The following is a 6000-nucleotide window of genomic DNA, read 5'->3' on the forward strand; positions in this document are numbered from 1 at the left end:
GTTAGCTGTGCTTGATGTTCCTACACTTGCTGTACTTCTGAGTCTGATCTGTAGATACCCACTGAGGTCCTATCTAGCTCCTTCCTGGTACTGGAACCTTCCCACCAAAGTACAACCAGACTGCAGGGGACAGGTCTGGTCAAACTCAGAGTTTTGCTGCTGCTGCTGAGGCAGACGGGGGGATATCTGCTCTCTGTTCCCTTGACCCACACACTTGTTTCTGGTAGGTCCTCTCTGCCCCGCTGCCTGCCGTGCTAAGATGATTTCAGTTTCCTATGAGAGAGTCAGGATAAAGAAACTGACGATTATAACATATAGGGAAGGAAACACAGAAGGAAGGGCTCTGTGCTGGTCAAAGAAGGGGACATAAAGATGCCATTGTGACAAAACGCTACATTTCCCAAGTTTGAGTATTTCAAACACTGCTTTCAGAGATGAAGTGGTCTACATGGGCACAAGGATATGAACTAAAAAAAAAAAAAAAAAAAACAGCAACTGGTTATGGCTTTTAAATGGACTTGAAATCAATGGTATAATTAATATGATAAAAAAAATTCCAATGATGTCCCATGTTTGACATTAAGCTAGCAGCGTCCATAATGTTTGATCATGCACTGCTTCATTACGGTGTAGGAAAAAGGTGCTCCTACGTTTTTGGTGGAAGTATAAACTCATGCCATCTCTTTGGGGGACAATTTGGCAAGATCTGTGCATTTTAAAATGCAAATATTATTAGACACAGGCTTGTGTGTAGCATCAGGACTGAAGACCATTGATCCATAACAGGTGGGTTAATTTAAGCAATTAAGCACTCTGCATCCTTAAAAATGCTCAATCAGCACAAAATGGTGCCCCAGTCTGTAGGACATTAACATAATCCCACCCCACCCCCAGCCCGCCCGCCACAGGATCTTTGGGGGATGAGCAGAAAGTGGGTTGAGTGGGGGACGATGAACTAACTGGGCCAAGGCAAATGTTAGGAGTTAGTTGGACAGATAGGCAGTCAGGGCCAGGATCCCCAAAAAGAAAATATGGGGTCAGGACAGCTAAGATAAAACAGCACTGACATCCTGTTTTGCAGCTTAGACAGGACCACATTGACATTCTGCTTCGCAGCCTTTACAGAAATGATTCTGCAAAACATCCTAAAATAAGACAATTAACCATAAAACATTTGTCACTATCGTGGGCAAGGGGCAGTTAAGACATAAGCCCCTCAGATGTCAGCCAAAAAAGACCATCGGCATGTAGACATTAACCTAATAGGTAGACGGATACGTGACCAGAGCCCTGATTGGCATGACTCAGTACACTCTGATTGCTTAAGACAGCTCTGCAAAAGAGCTCATAAAAAGTCCTAAACTTAGAAACTCCAAGGGCAACCCTCTTAGGCCCCTTCCCTCTCCGGGAGCTTTATGATATTACTCAATAAACTTTGCTTTGCTGCCTACCACTCTTCCTCTGGTCTACCTCTTCATTCTTCGAAGTGGTGTGACCAAGAAGTTTGCGTACTAAAGGCAGAGAATTTCTGCAAACAGAAGAACACTTTTCACTTTATGCCTTCTCATATGGTTTGCCTTTTCAAAATAATACTACCATTAAAAATCATTTTAGAAGCAACTAGAAATGTATTTTACTAACACAATTCTTACCATTACTCATCTATGAAAGACCAAAAAAAAAAAAAAAAAAAACTAGGGAGAGGGAGCCAGGTAAACATTACTAACGATGGGGAGAAGTTTATGTGCTGATTACTCAGAGCCCTTTCAAGAACATCAACTTTTCTGCACATTCCTATATATTTATGAAGAACACTGACCATATTGGTGGAAAAAGGGAAAATACTTATTTCTAACAAGTTAAAAAGTTTACATCCTAACCACAGAGCAATTAAAATTTTAAACTAAAATTTCCTAATTTTTTTCCCCTCCAACATAAAACAACTTGGATACATGGAGATTGAAAACAAAATACCCCCCACCCCCAATCTCCCAACTCTTTGGTTAAGTGACTAAATAAATATGGGAAGCTCATTTAAAAGAGAATGAATTTCAGATTGCCACACCTGAACACTGATATAGACATGATTTGAATTAAATGTTTGCTTTACTGTGCAAAGCAATCACTGAAGGGATCAGAGGAGCAAGAAGAGAACCATGGCTGTAAGAAGCCACAAAAATCTCAGTGATCTTGGGAAGGTTATTTTTTTGGATGAGATGAGTGACAAAGTTTATATGCTCAGAGTGAAGAGTAAGTAAAAGTACAAGCAGCAAACAAAAAAACTAAATGAGTACTTAACTCTTTTCTAAACGCCTTCTTACACAACTTATAGCAACTCATTTGAACTTCCCGTAAGTAATGTCAATATACAAAGAGCATTATTGTCTTCACTTTCCAGAGTTGAAAGCCGAGGTTCGGTGAAGTTGAACAGCTCGCTCTGCTTTAGGAAAAAGCATTTTAACGCATACCTAATTAGAATGCTCCACCTCTTCCAAAGCATCCCAGAGAGGGAGCTGATAATGAAACCCAACGGAGTAGAGAGGAGGAGAGCCCAGGTGGAAGGACTAGCAGTCCTAGGCAGATGGACACCTTCCCCTGTAAAACTGAAGAGGGACTGGGAAGAAGGTAAGGACATTATTCCCATAGAGGCAGGATTGTAGGTTGGAAGAATGTAAACTAAGAGTGGTGGTTAATGTTATTTTCTGGAAATAAAAGACTAACCAAAGCTCTCCCTTTGTCTCTGTCCTTTATAACCTCTACCTGCAACAGCTCTCTGCATGGGGACCTTGAATGATCCCATAGAAGCAGTCAAGACTACAGGGCTGGAGATCAGTCACACGCCGTTCTGAACATGGATTCACCCCTTGCTACCCCACACAAAGCCATTTAATTCATCTGTGGCTCAGTTTCCTCACTCAACAAAGAACACCCTCAGGACTGAATAGCACTTCAATAACCGTAAGCCATAAGTAACATAATTAGCACACTTAACACAGTGACACCCCCGATCTCCCACAAGTCCAGACGTCAGCTCATCTTGGACTCCGAACCACAGCATCCGCGACTCTGTCCTTTATTTTATTTTTATTTTTTTTGTTTTCTTCTTTATGTAGTGTTCAATGATTCATTAGTTGCGTATAAAACCCAGTGCTCACCACATCACGCGCCCTCCTTAATGCCCATCACCTGGCTACCCCATCCCTCCACCCACCTCCCTTTCCGCAACCCTCAGTTTGTTTCTGGGAGTCAAGAGTCTTTATTTTAGACCCAGAGGCTGGGAAGGATTGAGGACCGTACCCCAAGCGAATGTGAAAAACACCTGGGGCATGTGGGGGCACAGAGCAGAGCTCAAGGAATAGGTCCAAATCAGTAAATGGAGAAAGAAAGGAGAGGGAGAAGGCACTAAGAACAAGACAGGATAAAATACTCACTGACTCACCTCCTCGCCTACCAAACCAGAGCCTGCTCCCCAGCCCACAGGCAACCACACGGTGATGGGCTTTGGGGAATCCTGGGCCAGTGACGTTGTTGCTCCCCATTGGCTGCCCTGGGTTCGGAATGGCCAGACCCAGGATAGATGTGGAGGAGCTGCTTTCTGCACCTGTATGCACTGCCCCTCCCACCTGTCCTAACGCTCGTGGTGAAGACGCTGCCTCCACCTCAGCACACCTGTGCCCAGCCTCCACTGGGCTGTCCCACAGCAATAATTGTGCGTGGGTCCTTATTTTACACAACCTGTATTTACTGACCACTGTCTAATGCCGCTGCTGTTGTAGGTTCAATCTGCTTTCTCCATTAAACTCTTATCTGGATTCCCTGTGAACTCAAATAAGCATTCGTTTGTTGTCAGAAGAACGTTCTCCAAAATTCTCCCCTTCTCAAGTGTCCATCCTGGGTAATAGAAATACCAGCCACTTGGTGCCGTGAGTCTCCACATTAGTGGTGGTCTCCCAGAGTGTTTCTATCCTGTCCCTCGCGGCTTTATTGGGATATAATTGACAACACTGTAAGTTTAAGCTATGCAACGTATTGATTTGATACGCTGATTCACTGCAAAATGATTACCAGCTGTGGAAACAGCCCCTACTACAGTTCCCAAACTTTACCCCAGATTAGAATCACCTGGGGGAACTTTTAAAAACCCTTGATGCCTGAGCCACACCCTATTCCACTTGAGTCTGGAGGTCTGAAGTCCCCCCGCCAGGTAAGACGCTGCGCCACAAAACCTGGGGACACTGTCATACTTTCAAGCCTGGCTCTTCCCAAGGCACATTCCCCTATCGCTTTAGCAAAGGGGTGTCTCCTGGGCCTTATGGGGAAGATGTCAGTGGGTGGATTCTCTGGCTTTCTGTTGCCCAGCTCTGAGCCTGTTGACCCCAGGCAAGGCGGGTCAGCCTCACCTCACTCACTGCGGTGGTGCCTCACCATCGGCTCCAGCTGTTAAATTCTGGCCTCTGGAGAACAAATTAAAGCCAACTCTAAATGGAGAGTTTGACTTTGACAGACCTTTATTTTTCTCTACCCCTTAAGGATGGTGTGAGGGTGGGAGTGGGGTTGAGGATCCCAACTGCTCTGACTTTTGTAACAAAAACCCTTTTGGAGATCACTGCTTTGTAATATAGCTTGAAATCGGGCAATGTGATGCCCCCAGCTTGTTTTTCTTTTTCAACATTTCCTTGGCGATTCAGGGTCTTTTCTGATTCCATACAAATTTTAGGATTGTTTGTTCCAGCACTTTGAAAAATGTCATTGGAATTTTGATCGGGATGGCATTGAAGGTATAGATTGCTCTGGGCAGCATAGACATTTTAACAATGTTTATTCTTCCGATCCATGAGCATGGAATGTTTTTCCATCTTTTTGTGTCTTCTTCAATTTCTTTCATGAATGTTCTGTAGTTCCTAGAGTATACATCCTTTACCTCTTTGGTTAGGTTTATTCCGAGGTATCTTATGGTTTTTTGGTGCTATTGTAAATGGAATCGTTTCTCTAATTTCTCTTTCTATAGTGGCATTGTTAGTGTATAAGAAAGCAACTGATTTCTGTGCTTTGATTTTGTATCCTGCCAAATTACTGAATTGCTGTATGAGTTCTAGTAATTTGGGGGTGGAGTCTTTAGGGTTTTCCACATAAAGTATCATGTCATCTGGGAAAAGAGAGAGTTTGACTTCTTCTTTGCCAATTTGAATACCATTTATTTCTTTTTGTTGTCTGATTGCTGTTGCTAGGACTTCTAGTACTATGTTGAACAATAGTGGCTAGAGTGGGCATCCTTGACGTGTTCCTGATCTTAAGGGAAAGGCTCTCAGCTTTTCCCCATTGAGGATGATATTTGCTGTGGGTTTTTGATAGATGGATTTTATGAACTTGAGGAATGTTCCCTCTATCCCTATACTCTGAAGAGTTTTAATCAGGAAAGGATGCTGTATTTTGTCAAATGCTTTTTCTGCATCATTTGAGAGGACCATATGTCTCCTCTCTCTCCTCTTATTAATGTGTTCTATCACATTGATTGATTTGCGAATGTTGAACCACCGTTGCATCCTGGGGATAAATCCCACTTGGTCGTGGTGGATAATCCTTTTAATGTATTGTTGGATCTTATTAGCTGGGATTTTGTTGAGGATTTTAGAATCCATATTCATCAGGGATATTGGTACTGGCACAAAAACAGACATATAGACCAATGGAACAGAATAGAGAGCCCAGATATGGACCCTCAACTCTATGGTCAAATAATGTTCGACAAAGCAGGAAAAAATATGCAATGGAAAAAAGACAGTCTCTTCAATAAATGGTGCTGGGAAAATTGGACAGCCACATGCAGAAGAATGAAACTCGACCATTCTCTAACACCATACACAAAGATAAACTCAAAATGGATGAAAGACCTCAATGTGAGACAGGAATCCATCAAAATCCTAGAGGAGAACATAGGCAATAACCTCTTTGACATTGGCCACAGCAACTTCTTTCAAGATACATCTCCAAAAGCTAGTG

This window comes from Phoca vitulina, unplaced genomic scaffold, assembly GCF_004348235.1.
Source record: "Phoca vitulina isolate PV1807 unplaced genomic scaffold, GSC_HSeal_1.0 scaffold52, whole genome shotgun sequence".
Lineage (NCBI taxonomy): Eukaryota > Metazoa > Chordata > Mammalia > Carnivora > Phocidae > Phoca > Phoca vitulina.